Below are 22,273 nucleotides of genomic sequence, written 5' to 3' on the forward strand. Positions count from 1 at the left end.
AGCCAGTTGAGGTGGTTCAGGCATCTGGTAAGGGTGCCCCCTGGGCGCCTGCAGGCATGTCCAGCTGGGAGGAGGCCTCGGAGAAGACCCAGGACTAGGTGGAGGGATTATATCTCCATCCTGGCCTGGGAACGCCTCGGGATCCCCCAGTCGGAGCTGGTTAATGTGGCTCGGGAAAGGGAAGTTTGGGGTCCCCTGCTGGAGCTGCTACCCCCGCAACCCGTGTGTGTTGTAGCAGTGTTTTGCCATTGAGAACGAGCTAGCATGCTAACGGTTAGCCCCCTAGGCCCCTTTTTTCGGCTAGTGACGTAGAAAGCCATGCAGATTTCGAACAGCTCACCCAGAGACTGAAGGCAGGACACATTCAAAAACCCGTATCTCACTCAAAACAGCATGGATGTTTTTTTTTTCAAAGTTTGTATGCGTGTGGAAGCACCAGAGACACAAAATAACACCCCAAATCCCAGAAAAGTGATTTTTTCATAATATGGGCACTTTGAGAGTGACTAGCATTGATTAACAAGACTTGCCACCCACTTATGTTCTGCATAAGAGCCAAAACATTACTAAGTGAACCTTTAAAGAAAGACGTATACAGTATCGAATGCAAGATAGATGCTGATCAAGTGCAACGAGAGACCAAATAACATTAACATAGTAACATAACATTAAAATAGTTGGGATAAGCTACTGTTTTACATACATTACATCTGTCTTTGAAAAAGGGAAATAAAATTTGGAGTTGGACGTGTAGCTCCTTAGCCTGGGGTGACAGGGCCTAGTTGTTAACCATGTCAGATTGCCCATGAGCAAAAGCTTGGTGCAATAATACTCGTTGTATATCATCTTGAATAAAAACATAAAGTCCATGCATAAATGTAATACATAAAAGCTTGATGGCAGAGCATAAAGAAACCCTAGATGCTGATTTGTGGTCAGTTTTCCTTTTTTCTCGCCGATGGTCTAGGATTGGGATTTGGGATGGGGAACCTGATCCAGGCCTGTTGCTCCCGTCTGAGAGGAGAGCGGCATATGGAAAGCATCCACCACATACATCCATTTTTCATCAACACTCAACTTTCCTTTCTCTATTGTTGTGCTGAGTTCCTAAAGGGACTCTGGTTGACCGGTGGGTCATTTATACGCCAAATGCTCTGCACTCTTTCATCCTCATGACTCCGGCAATGGCTCTTGTCTTCTAAAGTGTCTTTAAATGACACAAGGCTGTAGCATTAAGAGGTAACACGTTTCAAACCCCAGAAATCTTGTCAGGTGATGTCAGTTAACTGGCTCATAAAGTCATTTATTTAACTTTTTGGTGCATGTGTGGGTCAAAATGAACACGGCTGGTCTGTTTTTTTACTCTTTCGCTTTGAGCAAATAAAGTTTAACATTACCCCAACTTTCCACTTCCATTTGTATGTCAATAATGACCCATTTCCTATGGAAATGTATGGGGCGCATTCATCCTTATAAGTTATTTTTGTAACATATAATATTAAAACATATATGTGTGTATAATATATACACTATTAATTGTGAACTCATGCATCATCATTGCATCATCAGCTACATTATTATACACAGCAAGACAATTTCATATTTGATGCAAGCAAGCATTATCTGTATTTTACTATATCAGTTTTTTGTTTGAAAGATTACATACTGTACATAGTTTCACAATTGTATGCATGCATATGCTGCTGCATAGTGATTGAGTGATTGCCATCTAAAACATTCTTTTGATGTTGTATTACTTAATAATGTACTGTTGACATGGCTGCTAGATATTAGAGTGCAGATCGGGCCGCATTTTTCTGTCCGAGCCCGGCCTGCGTCCGACAGAGCAGTAACCGAACCCGACAGGCATTAAGATATTTATGTCCAAGCCCGATCCGAGCCCGACACAGTTAAAATCTAATTTTTTTCTCATACAAATGACACATGTACGTGTGTTTGTGTGGAAAGCCAGCTTTTATTAAGCAACTGTAGGAAGGCATTCGGAAATGTCAACAGATGAGCGCATCAGCGCACACAAAACACAAAAACGAACCTTTGCATCAAGTGAAACAGGCCCATTGGCTACCTACATAATAAGCTGTTTTGAATTTTAAATGTTCAATGCCTTATTGTGCTGATGTGACCGAGCCTGACACGAACCCGAACATCATTTCTTAATATCTGTCCGAACCCGGCCCGTCGGGTACCGTCGGGCTCGAGTCGGGTATCCATCCTCTACTAGATATAGAGAGAGAGAGACAGATGGATGAGGAAACAGTGATGGGGTTTGACTTTAAATCGGACAACGCAGACTTGTCACTAAATTATCATGATATTTCCTCAAAGAGTTTACAAAGGAGCTTGTCACACAACACGTGAAGTGTGTCAACCCAGTTCATTGCAGCAATGGGAAGGTGTGGTGTGGCAAAAGCCTCAGTCCTGTCACACAAGGGAAGCAAACAGGGTCAATAGTAAAAAATGTCAGATGTGCCCAAGTAAAAATTACTAATGTAAAGAAATGTGCAAAATTTAATTTTCATTTGCAATGATCGCAGCCAGAATAAGGTAGTTTGTTAAAAATGAAAATACAACATAAAACATTACAAATCTTGTATAATTCTTGTGTGAAATGCAAGAAATGATTTTGTGCAAATTTAAGAAGGTACCATATTAACAAAAAACACAGATTCTAATATGGAGAGTTTTTCGACAAGTCATTTTTGGAATCTACACTCCACCTAGCAGAGTATGGATAAAGTTGAAGAAGAAAGTTCCATTTGTGCATTCAAATCCTTAAAGACTTGGCAGAAAAATGTGAGTAAAGCATAGTTAAATAACTTTAAGTAAAGGTGGATATTTTGAACAATGGTGTCCTGCAGTACATTAAAGGTCCCATATTGTAAAAACTGAGATTTCCATGTCTTTTTGATTATAAAGCAGGTTGAGGTGCTATATAAACACTGTGAAAGTATCAAAATGCTCAATCCACAGAGAAATGCACACAGCCCGTATTGAGAAACTGTGTCTTTAAACGAGCCATCAGGACTTCAGTACGGTGTGATGTCACAACTATACTATATATATATATGTAGAAAGTGTTGCTACAGTGCCGTTACAGTCATTCCCCGGCTGCAATGATGGTGCAGAGACTCCGAGAGCGCAGATGTGGAAGAACCAGAAACACTGACCAATCAGAGCTGACTGGGCTTTTTCAGGAGGGGGGCTTAAAGAGACAGTCGCCAAAACGGAGCGTTTCAGAAAGAGTGTGAATACAGGTATATTCAGACAGACAGTATGAGAAAAATAATGTTTTTGTTACATAAAGCATGTAAGCGTTTTAATAGAAGCCCAAAATACAGGCATGAACCTGGAAATGAGAATAACATGGGACCTTTAAATTATTGACATTATTTATGTGTATAGGGACACAAAGTATATTGGTGAATTTTTCCAAAATACACTGTAGAAGAGTCAGCCGGTTAAACGTTAAAATGAAGCACATGTGAAACTGAATATTTCTTTTATGTAAGTTTTTCCTTCTTCAGATAAAGGCTAAAAAAAGATCATGGCCAACGCTCTTTACCTCGTTGGCTTTTCCCTTTAGGCAGATTGTGGTTTTGTTGCAAAGCCTCCATGAACAATCAGAGACAGGCCTCATTTATAAATAAGTGCCTTGATTGTTTGGAACTAGAAGATACTGTGTGTGTGTGTGTGTGTGTGTGTGTGTGTAGACACTCATAGTTGGAAGGATTTTCAAAGTGTTTATATAAAGTGTGAGTGGGACAACCAAGGCCAAATGTAGCAAAGGATCTTGAGTTTCAACCAAAATGCTTGTTTGAGGAGAAACTGATAACAGTTCAGTTTGCCTGCAATTACATTTTATTAATGACCAAAAAATCTTGTGCCACTGCCAACCCCAATTTTTATAGAAATACACATGCATAGACGTGCATGGGTTGGGGCGAGGTGTGAGGCCTGGCTTTGGAACAGCTACTGCTATTTGACTTCTTCTTTAATGGATAATTACATTGTAGGAATGTTTATCACCACTCAGATTGCTGAGCAGTATGTATCAAGTTCCCCCTCAGTCGAAGCTTTAATGAGTGATGATTAGAGCCCGACCGATAAAGAAACAGTCTCCCTAAAATTTGTTATTTGTAGTTATTTATGAGTCCTCACTAAAATAATATCATAATGCAGTTTAAAAATAAACTTGTTTGTTTTATTGTCACAACAGAATAGAGGAACATCAAAATATATTAGAGTTCTGATAACTAAAATGTATAAAAATACAAACTTAAGATATAAAAGAGTGTTGCCAACAGGGACATTGTAGAGCGCCCTCTGGTGGCCAAACTATGCAACGCCAACACTCATAACATGTTTAAAGGGTGTTTCGTCCATTTTTATTTTATTTTTAAAATATTTATTTATCGGCCATTATAAATGCCGATACCGAAAGTTTGGAAAATGCCTAATATCGGCCGATAATATCGGCCGGCCGATATATCGGTCTGGTTCTAGTGATGATCATTGCGCTTATTTAAACAAGAGAAAGTGTGTTTAAACGGAATAAATAAGTGAATAAGTTCTGCATGATGGTTTGATCTTCACAATTTCTTTATTGGCAAACAGTGACTTAAATATGACCCTGGGTGCTCAAATTGATGTTTTTTGATTTTTTTTAAAACTAGTGCAGTGCCCGTTCTGGCCATTTGCTTGGCCTGTGGTATTGCTGCTTGCAGCTTTTTTTTCAATAACTGCTCAACTCATCCACTTCACACTTGCACAGCGGTTCCTTGGGTCCTGAGCAATACACCTATGATGACATAATTGTATCTTATGCCCAAGTCACAGATACTCATGGTCAGAAACACCGGTGAAATACACTCTGGTTCACGGGAAAAAACCTCAATAGCAGACTTCACCATTAGGCAAGGTGGGCAACTACCTGGGGACTTGAGGTAAAAGGGCCCTAAACAGCTATAGATTTATTATGATGTTTAGATATTTTACTATTCTAACTCATTGTATCCCAAAATAACTTACAGAAGAATCCAAAGATAGATGAGTTAGTTTACATGCGTACAACAGCGTGCGACGTGTAATGTCTTTCGTGCATGCAAATCAGATAAGTGGCCTGATGGATTGAGTCACTCACTCGCAGGGTTTTTTGCATTTTATTAGTGAGATTACATCACAGTCAAGTTTGAATAGAGAGAGGCAAGAGAGGAGGAAGCTCAAACCCAATAATCAACAAATAATACACCTTTTTATTCACCCTTGATTTGATGTTTTATTTAAATAAACATCGTGAAAGATTACTGTACATTATTTGGCATGGTAGCTTGTAGGGCTGAAACGATTCCTCGAGTAACTTGAATAATTATTTGCCTCAAAACTTCATTTAAACAATGTAACTAACGTTGTATACCACTGTGTTTTCGCACAGATGCTTATAACTGTCGCACAACGGGCTGAAGATGCTGTGGACACATGCAGTGAAGACTGATGGCACGGATTAGAAAATGAAGGAAGAGAGCGAAAATAGTGAGGGGCTATGAGAAGAGACAGGCGGAGAAAACAAAGTTTGGAATCATTTTACGACACAAAAGCTGCCGGTAAACTTAGCTGCTGGCGGAGACAAACCAGTCCCTTTCTCTTACCCAGCGCATCCTGCACATGGCTACCTAATATGCATGTGAATAACGTCATCGGACCATGCTGATGTCTGCATTCTCCATTCTTTCTAAACTTCACTCAGATGAGCCTTCTGAGATTGTGTCCGCCTGAACAGTATAGTTAAACAGCCCTGCTGTTAGCTTTGTACAGTCCTATGTACCTGGGCTTAGTGAACAGCTTTTTTGTATACAGTATGCAGTGTAAAGAGCCAGAGGCATGAAGGGGAAGAAACAGATTTACATTTGGGCCACCAAAAATGTACTTTGGCCACCTTATTTAGAGGCTGGGTGGCCCATGCAGCCAGTGCTTAAAAATATTAGCGTCTATTCCTGTTTTTGTATGCAATTCAAGCAACAAAATTGTTGCTTTTCTAAAAATGAAACCTTTGTTTTGTGTATTTACTATTGCTATTTACTATAAAGCAAAATTATTTCTTATCCGATTACTCGATTAATCGATGGAATAATCGGTAGAATACTCGATTACTAAAAGAATCGATAGCTGCAGCTCTGGTAGCTTGGTAGCTAGCTGAGTGGAAACTAGAAGGGGGAGTCTGATCACTGCAGGCAGAGGTGAGATGGTGTTCATATATCCGATAAATGTAGTTTTGTTGGATACATACACCACATACTGTATGTATAAAGAAGAATGCATCAGATTTGCCCCTGAAAAACTGCCGCAATCTGCCCTACAGTGACCTCTCACATGATTTTCTTGTAATATCTTAATAATTTAATCCAAGTGAAATAATCAATAACCCTGGCCTGACATCAGTTGTGTAGTTTGTTGTTGGGACCAAACATGTCTTGTCGTGTGCGCAACACAGCAGGACAGAGATCTTGTAAGCATTGTAGTCTGCACATGGCTTTAATTATGACTAATAGGGAGTGGTGGCATGAATAGATTTCAGTCAAGAGAGCATTTAGCTGAACTCAGCGTCAACTCATTACACACTCTTTATATCAGCATAGGCCTCTTTATATCAAATAGAGTTATTTATCAGCCACTGTGTCCATCATCAACTCATTAGTTATGTACTGATAAATATCAAGAGGTAGCCTGACAAGCCAGACCCACATCAAGATGTTGGGTCTGGGAACTCACCATTGACAGGGCTCAATCCGAGCGGCGGGATAAACGGTTGTCTTTCAAATTCTCTCTGCACGCAATAGGATAGCGCTACAACCAACCAGAGCAACGAAGAAGGTAGCAGAGCTAGTTGATAGATTAAACTTTTGCTGTATCCGTTCGGCAAAACTCTGAACACATCTTCCTTTTTTAAGAATGACTTCAGTGCCGTTCTTTATTCTTTTCTCAAAGAAAAGCTTAACTCCAGAGTCGCGGCCAAAGCCAATGCGAAAGACCGCTGTTCCCAGCAGCAGCAGCCATAAGCCCGCCCACCGACTCCACACACAATGTGATTGGCCTGGCCAGAGTTTGGTTTTTCCAGTTCGCAAGCCAACGGAGAGTTACATTACATTTGCTGCCGCTAGGGTGCGTTTAGATTTCTAGGCTAATCAAGAGGGGCTTTTTGGCCACAACCCAATTTACATTACCGCTTACATTTCCTCATCTACTGGTAATTTTTCTGAAACTGTATGGTAATGTATGGAGTCCCCCAGGAAGTTGCTTTTCTCTATATTTAATAATGATATGCAACTTGATTTCAATTTATAACTAGCCATGTTTCCATTCACAAATTTCTATGCACATTTTTAAGTATCGCATTAGTAAAATGAATGAATGGAAATAACAGAATTTGATCAAACTTAAAATTACACCAAAAAGTGTTTATGCTTGAGATGGTTTTTGCATTAAATGGTATATGAAAACGCCTTTGCCAAATAAGTTCTGACGTATCAAAAAAATTTAACTTGACACTTTTAACGCTATCGGCATCTTTCAGATATTATATTGATTTGTCTTCATCTCTGGACAACTAGCTGGCATGAAAGAACAATTCAAACTTGCCCAACTGAACCAAATTCCTGAAGACCTCTCTCCATTAATCTCTCGTAGATGGGTGACTTCCTTTGTTTCCGGTTTGCAACCTCTACTTCTTTTACTCTGTTTACTGGCAGATAACTGCCATGTAGCACCAACTTCTGACAAAACTACGCTGTAGCCTGGTTTATTCACTCCAAAATAATTGATGAAAATGCCATTAAAATGCAATTAATCAATTCACATTATTCTAATTGGTTTAATGTATGGTTTTCATGTAACTGTTTTGTTAGATTTCTTTTTCCGTTAGTACAATGTTTTACTGTATTAAGTGTAAGTACACTTTATTCAAATATGGACCCCAGGAAAAGTAGCTGTTGTCGAGGAAACAACTAATGGGGATCCCTTTAAACAATAGCTACTCTGCTGTGTACTGTTCTTGCTATACTAGTGGCATTTAGAGTATGCAAGTCAAGAGCCGGTAGTCAACACTGTCAGCCCGTGTAAAACTAAGGTCAAGTCTCTATCAGATGAGATAAAATATTCAGCTGAAGCTTGGCTGGCTTGTTCCAAGTTGGCGGCAAACCAGCAGCAAACTGAATAATGGTCTGCTGCCTCAGAGTGAGTTGTTATTTTAGAGATAATGAACTTGCACTACATTACACTATATTCTCACCAGCTGAAGATAGTGAAGGGCAAAACTGTGAGGGTTTATATTTGTCGTTTATCTGCGTTTAATTTTACAACAAAGTAGCATGTGGAGGCTCATACCTACACTAGCACATAGTATAACAACAAATGAAAAATGGAAATCATCTGATCAACACCATCATTTAATCCTCAAACCAAAACAGAAACCTCGGCTGGAGTTCAGTCAAATCAGGTTGACAGTTTTCTGAGAGATCTTACGGACAAACATGTAAACAGCGGTCAGGAAATTTAACTGACATTTACATATGCAAAAAACAAATAAAAAAATGAGAATGGTACACAAAAGTGCTACTGCCAAATGAAAGCTGAAATGTTCCAAAAAAGACAAAAGAAGAAAAGAAGTTTAATTTTATAACCAAATGCTTCCCGCTGTCATCTCATTCTCGCTGCGTCCCAAGAGCAATCCACACAGATCAAGGGGCAAGAAGCTAATTTCATGACTGAAAAATGGATTTAAGATGGAATGATTTCTTATTTTTTGCATTGCCTCAGGAATCGTATTTTAAAAGGACAAGTTGTCCTTTAGATAGATAGGTAGATGGATAATTTATTGATCCCCAAGAGAAAATTCAAGATTTTTTATGATTAAAAGTACAGAGTAAGAGAAATAAATACGGAGAGACAAAAGGAGAGACTTAGTGAGGAAGACAGGTGGCTAGAAGGTAAGAGTCTTGTCTGTATGACGAATATCTGTTGAATTTCATTCCCTGACAGCACTGTCGATAACTGATGCCAAAAGTGAATACTGAACTAGACTGAAAAAAGGTCAAAATCAGACAGAAGCTGACTTTTGAGTTACATCATTGTTTCATCGATTTAACAGACCTGACTGATGTCCGGGGACTATTGAATTGTCAGATCCTTAAGTCAAGTAAAAGTACTAATACATTAAAAATACACTTTAACATGTAAAAGTCCTGTCTTAAAATGTTACTTAAGTAAAAATATGTAAGAATCATAAGGATAATGTACTTAAAGTATTAAAAGTAAAAGTACTCAATTCAGAAAAACCCTCACAATTTTAGAAACTGGAAATGATCCAAACAGTTCTGTGTTTGAAGGTGGACTATGAGTTCCTGCATGGTTTCAGCGCAATTTAATTTTTGTCTCAAATCGTAGGCATCTCTCCTTGATCCGTTAGCTGCCTGCCCCCTGAACACACTGTGAAAAAGCCCGGTCTCGGGAGACAACACAGGGGTTGTAAACGTAAAACAAACACTAGAGGCACAGGATAGGCACCAAAATACAACAAACCATGTTCCAGCCAATCACCGACAAGATGGTTGGGGGAGGGGGTGGAGTTAGTGACAGTTAGTCAGTTAGTCATGACAGTTACGGAAACATGGGGGGAGGGGCCAGCTTGCTCTGTTTTGTTTGGTATTTACTTGGAACGTCAACAGAAGTGACGTCATGCAGGAACTCATAGTGCACCTTTAAAGGTCTAATCATTTCAGCTTTACTTGTAGGACGTTATATTGTTGGGTAGTTTAATTTATAATAAAACATTGCATTTTATAAACTACATGTGTTTTTTTTTACAAAATCTCAATTTGTAAAGTAACTAAAGCTGTCAGATTAATGTAGTGGAGTAAAAAGTACGTTATTTCTCTCTGAAATGTAGTGGAGGAGAAGTAGAAAGTGGCATAAAAAGAAAAGACTCAAGTAAAGTACAAGTACCTCAAATTTGGTAAGTACAGTACTTGAGTAAATGTACTTAGTTACATTCAACCACTGCCCTGAAGGAACACAACCAATCAGAGCCGAGTAGTCTCTCATGCAGTGTTAATTACAAAGTGTATTCCAGGCCAATGGTGACAGGGACGGTGCTTGGCTTTGGCTCAAAATGTATTCAGCATAGCTGCTTACTCATTTTTCAGCTAAACAGTACACTAAAAAATGTTTCTGAAAATATTTGAGGCGCAAAATAGGCAATGCACCAACAAAATCTAGAGTCCCATTTGATCAGCGGTGCCTAGTTTGACAGTTTGATTGGAGTTAATGAGCAGTTTTTCTTTCGGGCGCGGTTGAAACTTAAAAAAATGCATTAGGAGCACTACGAGGTGTCAGAGGAATGTGATTTTTTTTCCACAGGTTATCTTTCTTATGTGTGTCTACTGTCAGGATATACCAAACATGACCAAAACTTATTTTGTATAAAAATTACCATTTGAAACTTGAAAGCCGTAAGGAGCATTTACGTAATGGACACCTATGTCTGAATCACAAAAAAATCCATCACTTTAACAGATACTGCAGATGAACCAGCGATGTGACATATTCTGTGTCTGAGAAGGCTTAAGCAAGATGATACTTGTTGGTTAAACCTGAAGCTGAGACTTCTTGGATTGTAGAGTGGGGAGAAAGTGAAAGAGAATGACTGTATGAATAAAAAGAGTGAGACAAATGGTTGCAAAGTAACGCAAGAGACAAAGCAAAGGAGAGGGATAAGAAGGAAATAACTAAGATCTGTGCGAGCCAAGACAAATTAAACACAAAACCCTCAAAATGCACTCTCGGTATGCTATCCTGTAGAGGTGATAACATAAAAAAATATCCGTAGGCAACTTTTTCTTTGACACACTTTTTAGCTTCCAAAACTTTAATTACCTAACTGTTTTTGATTACAATGATACACAACATTAGTCAGGTTTTATATTGTAGTTTAGGTTGATTTGTGTGAAAACACACACACACACACACACACACACACACACACACACACACACACACACACACACACACACAAAGACATGAACATGCACACACACACCACATCATTAACTGTAGAGTTCACTGGGGTCATCTGTGTGTTGCTGTAGCTGGTCCAAGACAAACAGAGGAGTGCGGGGCCCAACAGCGTGGACGTCACGTAGCAGGACAGCAGTCTTGTTATTTTAACGTCTACTTCACTCGTGTTTATGGCTCTACTTCTGTATTTATGACATGGAGCCCTGCTTGTGTTGGTTCCTCAGAGTGCTGCTCGATCTGGTGATACACAACGGCTGCAGCTTCTGTTATTTGTTCCTAAAATTCAGCCTGAAGCCAGTTTTCATCACTGGTCCTGTGTGTTCTTGCAGATATTCTACACTAGCATGGTCCTGCCAAATCAGTGGGTGTTTTAGGGATCAGAGTCCAAAAAATTCTACATCCAGCGCCACCACTCAGCCAACTGTACTGTAGGCAAGTCACTTATGGTTTGCAGCCTTACTGTGAAAGACATTTTTCAAGACACTTAAACATCAACATTTACAAACGATGATATAGCATATTGGAGGTAGACCTTTCATTTTCATACCTGCCAACACTCCTATTTACTCCCTGCTTTTAACCCTTTTTCCTGCTCTGCTCCCGATTGGTAATTTGTCCCGGTATTCTCCCGATTTCAAAGTGATACGACTTAATTGTTTTCCAGTTTCTGTGATATGTCCAGACTGTAGGATACAGTATGTCGTGTTGCTGCCTTGCAGTCCAACCCAAACAACTCCACCTGACGTGTTGTGCGTCACTTTCAGGCTCACGTTTGGGTCAGTCAACTGAACTGAAAATTGATGAAACTGCACAGGTCAAAATTTCTATCGTCTTGGTGCACGACCATCCCGTTACGAGCCGCTAGCCTCAGCAAACACTGTGCATTTGGCATAGTAGGTCGAGCAGGATTTAGCGTAGAACACGGTGGAAAAAAGTGACGTTAGCAAACATGCTAATTATAGCAAACATTAAGGCTCATTAAAAGTAATTTAGTTTACACCGTTGTACAGTATTTATTGTATTAATTTGTGGTTTAGGGACCTTGCTAGTAGGCCATTCCAAACGATATCCCAGAAAATCTCTCTTTTTCACAGCATGTTGGCAGGTATGCAATTTGCTGTGTTTACGTTCTTCGTTCACTGTGATAGAGAGCGGTGATTGGTGAGAAGCAGAGAGATGGCATTACTGAAAAGAAGCAGGTAACTGAGGCTTTCTTCAGCTTGCTTAATGATGTCTTAACTACGATATAAACCAACATTGAAAACTTGTGGGAAGAAAGCACAACCAGCCCAAGATCACCAATTACAGTTTTGGTGGTCTCCATGTGGCGTCTCAGTTGCTGCCAAAGTAGTCTCGCATTGCCACCCTTCCTCCACAGCGCTGCGGAGGAGGGTCTGGCTAGTCCACACAGCATTCCGGTATGGGAGAAAAACGTGCTCTGGTTCATTGGCTTTAAATCAATCACAATTGTCTTGGGCTACGCCAGGCGCCGCACGGAGCCCCGGTGGTGCTGCAAAATAGCCTCGGGAAGGAACTTGTTTTGGTGGAACGTGTACGTTCAAAAGTTGTTTTAGTCGTGCAACAGAAAACACAGATTGACAGTCTAGCTAGCTAGATTCACCCTGCAGAGCAGTTAACCATAGTCCTCATGAATCCACCGGAGTTTAAAATTCCAACACAAAGAAAGCGAAGGTGACGGACATCTGACCGAAATGAAGGACATCCGGCATCGGAGAAATCCGGGAAGTGGAACGTCGTGGATATAGACTACTGCCAAAGCAACAACGTACAGTATAGTTACATTTTTGAAGGGGTGCAGCATATGTTTGCTGCCAGGGGTTTAGAGGGGGGGCACGGAATGGCACCCACCCCCCCTGAAATATGACTGACACCCCCCCCGTGTCATCAATTTGACAAATTTGAGTTCCATCACTTGGATATTGGCAAACAGATGACCCAGGTTCAGGTGAGTTTGTGAGCAGGGTTATGAATAAAGATAAGATAAGCCTAGTGTTCACAAGAGGGAGGATTCAGGTATTGCAACACAAATTAAGAATAATTCAATTAAATAGGAGGTTTATACAACTAGTAGAAGATAAATTAACTATACAAGAGCAATTAAGGTAAAGTTATGAGGTAGTGGCAAGCTAAAGTGATGTATAATCAATAGCATGGAGTCATGTCAACAGTGTACACCAGAATAATATATACTGTAATTAAGTAATGATACTTACTGTTGTCTGTACTAATATAACAAAACAAAAAAATAATATAGTGTATGATGCAGTATGGAGAACAACCAAGTCCCATATGAACCCAAGAGACTTTTAGTGCAACTGTTGATGATGTTCACTACAAACAAAACTTGCAGATGGTTGTAGTCTGTAGCCAGCCGTACAGTAGGTAGATCTGGAGCAGCAGGGTGAATTCTAGCTATCATGGGTTGGTGATATGACACACAGATCAACAGTGGTTGAGCCCCTCAGCCCCACCTGGATGAAAAGAAAGTAAAACAAAATACTTGTTTTTTCAGTTCAGTTTGCTTTGTATTTATTAAACAAATAACTGCTATTTAAGGAGCAAATAAGAAAGCATATCATTTCTAGATCTGTTTTTATTATAGTGGTGAAATTGTACTTAATGTTACAACTTTTTAAACAGACTGATATGAATTCCTCATTTTCAGACTAATGTTATATGAAGGACTGAAGACTAAATTCTGATGAACAACACACAACAGTGATGCAGAAACTGACACCAACAATCCAGTTTCTTTTGTTCTTTCAGTTATATTACAGTTTAGTTTTTACTACTGGCTCTAACATGAAATTAGCCAAATCCCCAGGAACATGTGGGGTCATCACATGTACACATACTGTCCATCATATGCCGTTCAATCTAGCTAAACAATAAAGAAAATCTATTTGTTTATGGACATCAAGCTAGGCTATATGGTAGCGCCATATGCTAGCTAGCTAGGTGCTTAAGTTATGTTACTAACCCTCGTAGTTGTGGCCATAACTTCATACGTCCCACTTCAAAGCTTTCTCCCGTTTCCTGACGGGTGCAGGTGAAAGTGCGTCGACCATTCTGTGCACACTGTTGACATATACTTCTAATAAAGCAATGGACGGCGTGGGGGTAAATAAACTTGGTTACAGAGCAGCCGCCCTCAACAGACGTTCTAACGTAAAGTGAACGCACCCTCAACGGGGCAGGGATCATTTCATTGGTCAACACTACAGCTGGCATTCTATTGGTTGTTGAATTTTGATAGGGTTATAACACAAAAAAATCAGAGCGCGCAGAAGAAATCCGACAGCAGAAAATGTACAAGCGAGCAGAATCAGCCTGAGTGCGAGGAGAAGGTTCAAAGCTGAGAGCAGGAAATCTGTCCAAACAACAACATATCTGAGTCCAAGCAGAAAGTTTGAGCACAAGCAGAGCAAATCCAAACACGAGCAGTGACTATTTGAGTGTGAGAGCAAGAAATCTGAACGTAATATCACTGAGAAATGCTCTCAAATTGAAATAATGCGCTCTTGAATAAAGATAGTAATATAACTCCATACAGATCGAGGCTTTAAACACCAAAGAAGTCCATTTCCAACAATCGGATTAAGATCGCTTGATTATATCATCAGAATAAAGAGCAAAGAGAAAAAAATCTGTCAAATATAATCAGCTGATTTTACTTTTCATCATATAATGCAGTAAATGAGAGGAACAGCTTGTGTGTGTGTGTGTGTGTGTGTGTGTGTGTGTGTGTGTGTATGTCAGAGGCTTGGGAAGGATCCATTCCCCTTAAAACAACCAACATTTGATTTTTGTCCATAGGTTCAAAATCCCATGATTTATCCAAATGATATACTATTACGCTGTTGGCTTTGATATCCAAGCTTGGCTGGAAGTACAGAGTGCCTGCCCACCGCTTATTCTTGATTCTGTTAAAAGGCAAAAAGTGCCAAGAACAATATAAACAAACTGCACAAGCTTCTTAAAATCACGTAGCAGTCACAGTTCCAGAGCATGTGTGCTCTTTTTTGCCATCAAACCTGCCCTAAATTCATGTATTAGTCATACGTTATAATCATTATCAAATGACTATTGTCTGGTTACATTCCACCGTAGCGTATGATTTTTTTTACTCTACAGTAAATTAAGTTTTAATCATGGAATAAATCATCCTCGTCTTATCCACCATGAGTAAAAAGAAATAAATACTGAGATGCTTTACAGTTTGTTCACAATTGGTTAATCTCATTCTTCAAGCAAAAATCTGCAACGGAGATGGATTGATAGAGCAAAATTATTACTTGTGTAATGCCTCGTTCACCTTGGAATAACCGTAAATATATGCTACCAAAAATGGGTCAAATTTTCATGAAACATTGAATTCAAATATAATACACTCCTGCTCAATTCAATACACTCAGTTGTTTCCCTGCTACAGCCTTACTTGGTCTGTTATGACCAGTAGCTCATGGTTGGCTAAGCTGACTGAGTCAATTCACCGGTATCGCATTTGACCTCGAGTGGTTAAGGTTAGGATAGCCGATTGGTCAGGGGATAGGACCTGTACAAATGGGGTTACGTTACCTTGCGTAAGCATGGACGCCTGGCCAATAAATGCTATTGAAGAGCGGGTCTTGGCGTGGCCATAGTGGGATTCGTAATATCGCTGGACGTCAGACTAGTGGGCTGTAGGACCAAAGGGAATTTCTCGGGTTATTGAGAGGTCGGAACAATGGAGCGTCGGAGAAATGACATGGCACCTGCACTGCGGTAGTCTCCTACTCAACACAGTGAAATACAGTTATAAGTTACCCTGATGCAAGACCAGTTCTATGTGCCATAGGTAGCTGCAGCAGGACTCCCGTTAAGCCCTTCAACTCTTCTCTGAGATTCAAGTTTCTATCAAATCCTTTTTCCCCTCTCCGTTTCTCTTTTCTGGCATCTCTCGTCTTCTGTCATTGCAAAATTCCCTTAAGGTTTGGCAGAATTGGTGAAATGTCTCCCATCAGACATCTGCTCCGGCTTTCCTCTGCAGTTTCATCTGGCAAGAGAGGCAGTTTTCTGATTGCTCTTATCCAGAGCAATTCCCAATGAGCGTAACAGTTAAAAACACTTCAGTGTATTGTTGAACACTGTTCCCTGTGAAACTGCTGTACCAGGCTCAACGTAGCCTACCTTTTTCATCCCCTGATATTACAGATGCAATTAATTATGTTTCCCTTTACACAGAAAATATGAGATGGAGAGAATAATGTATGTATTTGTAGCCAAATGACAGTAAAGAGAAACAAACTCCTCAATTCAGAGTGCAAGAGATACAGAGCCACATAATATTCATATTAGAGTGCATTATTTGGTATAACTGTTTGGTATGTGTTGCTGTCTTTTTTTCCTAGAATAGGAACAATTATTGAATGTGAATATATAGTGATCTAATGTGGCTTAATGTTGGTGCTCATAAATCACAAATAAGCTAATAAGCTCAAAGTTTACATTTTGATTTTAATGGCAGATGAATATTCTGACTCAAGTTAATGCCACTAAAAACGTCCACCTCAACATGACTGTTTCCAACTGTCTCCCACAACCATCCTCAATCAACCATCTGCAACAGGTAGGTTGTGTCCCAATGAACTTTCTCGGATATGATACATGTTTCTAGTTTGTTTGGAAGAAACAGAAGAAGAAATGAACCCTGAGCTGTTGCAACTTTTCAAAAGGAGCAACAGAAGTAATTTTACAACTTAGAAGATATTTTGGGTGTGTTATAAACTAGTCAGCAGGCAGTGAATCACTACAAAATGTATTGGATTTTGGGCACCGATTAGCTTACTGACTCAATGGGCACTGGTACACCGATGAGTAAGTCACAGTAAGCTTAACTCAAAATGATGCATCTCTGAACTCTGCACTATGACAGAGCTAAAATTCCATTTTATTATTAAAGGTATAATATGATAGCCTGGTCCTACCAGAATCTCATACATTTCATTTGTACAGAGAGTCTGGCCACTCTCCATTGACAAGTGTTAACTTCCTTGGTTTAAAAGTTTAAAACAAGGAATCCAAAGTAGATCCAAAGTTTAAAACTATTGGATCTGCCCAGAGCCACTCTGGATCTGCCATAACCAATCGCTAATGTTTGGTCGTGACGTATGTCATACGCATGTGCAACAAGAGGGGAGACTGACAACAACTATCGGCTTATATTTAGCATCAGCATCGCTAGCATTAGCCTTAGCCAACTCCTTCACCACTAACGGAGCGAGCTGGAAAATCTAACTTTTCCCGAACCCCGTGGGGAGGAGGGCCACAACATCATGGCCACTAACACAACTCAGCAAAGATTGTTCTTGCTCGGGCTTTAACTTCTGGATATTCGGCAGCGTTGCCACAACGGACCGAATGGCTTCGCTCGCATCTTTCTAGCGCACGTTCTCAACGTCGTCGTTCTCAGCCACTCCCTTCGTTTGCTGATTGGACCGCCAAATATTTGGCCGGAGAAAACCCAAGAATATACCGCAAACCCAGACGGAGTACTGAAGGAAAATGAAAATTGAGCTGAAGTACGTAGGAGGGCAGAGCCAGGCTAATAATATGTAAGCATTCCGCAATAAAATGTCTAAAAACAACTACACCTATGTTGTTATATTATGAGAGAAATCTGTAATTTTATTCCAAGTGACGAGCCGTTAAATTTGGTCGCCAGTCAACAGTGTCATATAACCTTTGACCCCTCTAACGTCCAGGGAAATACCCAGAAACATCAGACGATACGTCAGAAAGTTATTTTAAATTATACAATGTCACAGAATTATACTCAGTAACAAAAAAATAGCATTTTTTTCTGCCACACAGCATCATTTTTTCATTAATTACATGCCACTTTGCAACACAGTAATCCAGTAGAGACCTAATTTATTGATATATTTGGTAACACGTCCCAACAAGGTACACAAAAATGTAGGTAGTTACTGAGGAACGAATGAGGAACGAATGAGTAACAAATGGTTAGTTAATGATAAGTTACTGATTGACTGATTCAAGCACTAATAATTAGTTACTGGTAAACAGACTGGTAGCTACTGTTAAATGAATGGTTAGCTAATGATTAGTTACTGATTGACTGATTCAAGCACTGATTAGTTATAACGGTAACATTATGTTACAAAAACGTTCAACACTCTCATAACGTTAGCTACATTAGCTGTATTGATAGCATCTAATGGTACGTTAGCCAGTTAGCTAGTTAGCACACTCAGCAGCCCCTACGCCTCACTCCCTGCCGCTAAGAGACTTTGCTGGGAGGAGAGTCGACGGCAGCTCCGGGGACGCGCATTTTATTAGTTAGCCGCTGTAGCAACTCCAACCAGCAGCTCTGGTTGAATTCAAGTTGCTACAGCAGCTAACTGAAGGTCTGTGTCCCCCCCCCCATCAGTCAGCTACCACCACAAATAGAATCTAATTCTATGGAAAACACTGCGGCTATTTCATTAGAATGAAATGACATAACGTGAATAAAACGTTAATACATTAAAGCTTTAGTGCGTAACTTTTTTTATATTAATGAACGTCCGTTACATTCAAGCCATTGCCAAATGAGTTGATACAAAGCTAATTAAGACTTATCAGCTTCACAAAACTCTGTATTTCTCAGTATTTCTATGTTTAGAAAATTGTGTCGTCCGGCAACTTTTGCGAGCAGGAACTTTAGTGAAGATAATGACCTCTTCTGAAGAGTCCATCAGGTTTTTTTTAATCCTCCGTGTCCTCCTTGGCTACTAGCAACTGCGTGAGGGAGGGGTGGGGGCGGTGCATGATCACGGAAGGCTTGCGTCAAATGGACGCGCCGACAGTTTTGTTGTCATTATTTAGAATTCCTCATGGGGGCGACAGAAACTACTCACTATTGCTTTAACTCGTCCGTGAACATTGTTCCTGCCTGAGTCACGTCCGTGAAAGATTTTAATCGTCAATGGTGGTTGTTTAACAATAAAGAAAACAACTCCCGTGATGCCACCTACTTCACAACGTCATCAACGTCCGTCCTTTATTGTTTTTAATTCAGAGACCACTAGTGGCAGAATTGCATACTGTGTGTTTAAGAGGCCTACAGAGAAATACTGAGCTACACTGTGCTCAATCAGGGAGGACTCTGATCACCACAGGCTTCACTAAAACTCACCCATCGGCCCAGACACAAACACAGATACTCCTCCTGCAACGAGTTATCCTAATGACTCGTGACTAGTGTGTGTATGTCTGCAGGAAGCATGGTTTCTGCTGTTAGTGTTTCAAACTTAGATTTCATACAGTAGAGTGTACGTGTGTTTGTGGACAATCTTAAACATGCATTCCTATAAGGTACTTACAGGGACTCAGATAAGAGCAGTTAATTATTTTTTAATTTTGTCTCTATCTTTGAACGTTTAAACATTGAACCACTGTAATCTACATGAAAATGTTGCATAATGATTTCAGTTACAGGCTTCTGAATCTCGCTGTGATACGTAATCTATCACCTTTAATTTATGTTTGTTAGTGTTTTCTTGATGTCTTAATGCTACCGACGGCATGCATTGGTTTGAAAAGCATGGCCAGGCACTGCGTGGCGGGGTGTGTTCGAGTGCTGATGAAAAGCACGAGTAACCAAGTCATGTTGAAAGAGAGCAGCTACAGCTTTATGTAATGCAAAGAGCTATCAAATTCATATGATCCTTTTCATGAAGTCTGTGTTTAGTTATTGGTTGTTATCGTGGTTTCATTTTCTGACAATGTACTTGAGCTTTTGAATGCAGAAGAGAGGTTTAAAATCTAAACATATGCTTTGGAATTGGTGCATGTTAACATGAAGTATTTCAAGTTCTCATTCTCGTAACCATTTTTATTTTCCCCTTTATCCATCTCTCCAATGTCAGGTGGATGAGTCTGCCAGAGAGCGGGCCTATGATAAATGCTGATACATATAATGAGTGTTATGGGCCTTCAGGACCTAAAGTCTGTAATCTGTTAGAGCGTCCAGCTGGCTCTTACAACTATAGTCTTACAGGGGATGGAGAGATAATGCATTTTCCATCACAGCAGTTCTCATGATTATGGTCAAATGCTTTAATCATATGATATGAGTTTTTCTGTAAGCAGTCAAACAGAAATCCTTTGTAGAAGAGATATTGAGACAAATTAATACAGAGAGTAATAATAAAAGGACCAGAATAATGGCAGCAGTGCATGACATACAGTACAGCAACCGTTTAACCTACTAATGCAGTGAATCTGAGCCTTGTTAAGCCAGATGTGAATGCTCTTTCATGCATACATTATATTGACATGTATATGTTGAAATTGGTGAACATGCTTTTCATAACAATGGTCAGGCTGTTCTCATGAACCATTCGTACACATCGCTACAAAAAGTAATGCCTTGTAATTTGTATGTATTTCACATATTTATCATGCAGCACGTTGACTGCTGATCTTTAAGAGCACAAAACACCGTGTAGGGAGGAGGTTGGAGTGGATGGGAGGGGCTCCTAAAACACAGCGTTTTCAAGCGGTGGACTGGAGTTTGTGTCCCGGGGAAAACAAAAAACTTTCACCCAGGAAACGGGTGTTTGCTTCCTGTGTTTTTAACCAAACCACAATCTTTTTTCCAATCTTAACTAGTCGTTTTTGTGCCTAAACTTAACTGTCATCGTGGCATGACGGTCACCTTTCGGTCGGCTAAACTCAACGGCCGCTGAAAAGACCGTCACCTCGCAGTGCCCCGTAGGCGGCTCACAGCCACCTTTTGTTAGATAAACTCAACTGCATCGGCCTCTGAAACAACCAAGCACCTCACGTTGACCGGTACCCGTCCACCGCTAAATTTAACTGTAAAGACTGCTAAACTTAGCTTTCATCTGACCGGTCATCATGTGAGCAGCCGGTTGCCTATTTCATAGGATATCAAACAAATTGAGATGCATAACCTTTCGTTCTGATATCCATATTTGGGAGTATTTGGGATAGTGGAATCCACTTGTGCTCCATGGAGGATGGACATTGTTTGTCTGGTGGACAAACAAAAGCTCACATCAGCCGATTTGTCAGTCTAGCCCCAAACAATAGTATAACAGTTCATTAATGCACTAACCTACCCTGATCAGTTTCCTTGAAATAAACCTTTTTACAGCCATATCTTTGATTTACAAAGATAAAGATGCTTTTTTTAAAAACCATACAGAGAAGGAGGAAGAACTTTAATTTAGTCCTAAATAGTGGCTACGTACTTTTTCCTCAGGCCTCTACAGCCCCCAACAACCCCCACCAATAAGGCAGAGCAACTTATGTTTTGAAAACTGCTAATGTTCAACATCCTGTTCCCAGTAGACATTACACCCTTGGTTAAGCTCAAGTTGTAGCTCCAATGAACTCCTGTTTGTTCCCACTCATCCCCTGGTGATTAGTCAATATTTCTACTGAAAAATATGATCTTGTTTCCTCCCTTTTTTTTTTTTTTACTCTGCCATAACTCTGATTTGTGGTCACACTGTGTCAGGTAATAACTGTAGGCTGGTACAGGGTTTACAATAAAGCTTTTCCTGATTGAATGTTGTGTTCAATTATCTGTATGGTTATGTGAGGGTGGTGAGTCCACTCTTACATTGACATTGTCTGGTGGTGACTTATTGCAATGATAAAGTACTTTAGGAAATACACCTGACTCATCAGTCTACGTTGCGACCATAACTGGATTCAAATGTCACATCTTCAATGTCAAATGTCAGGTAAAAAAAAAGAAAAGCTGCAGTCCCTAATTTGACCTGATGGGGGTAGTAAAGGACCATGTAAATGCCAAGTTCACTTCTAAGCAACAAGAGATGTGTGCCTCAGCACGTCTGTTACAGGAAGGAGATAATTAGAGGCAATAAATAAAAAAAAAGGTATTGGCATTATATGCTCTCTATTTGTCTACTGCTGTTTTTCTCAGCCTTACACCTTTGGCAGGAATATCCAGAAAGATGCAACAGGTACAGGTGCTCCCTGTCTTGCATGGATACACAGACTATGAGGGGACTGAACCCTGCAGCTGCCAAACAAGGCCACCCTTTCCCTGTATTCACATTCACAGCTGGATGGGTCGCTATTATTTTTTTTAACCAGCATATCTCTAGCTCATATAGCGTGTGTGTGT

This window comes from Sander vitreus, chromosome 21, assembly GCF_031162955.1.
Source record: "Sander vitreus isolate 19-12246 chromosome 21, sanVit1, whole genome shotgun sequence".
Lineage (NCBI taxonomy): Eukaryota > Metazoa > Chordata > Actinopteri > Perciformes > Percidae > Sander > Sander vitreus.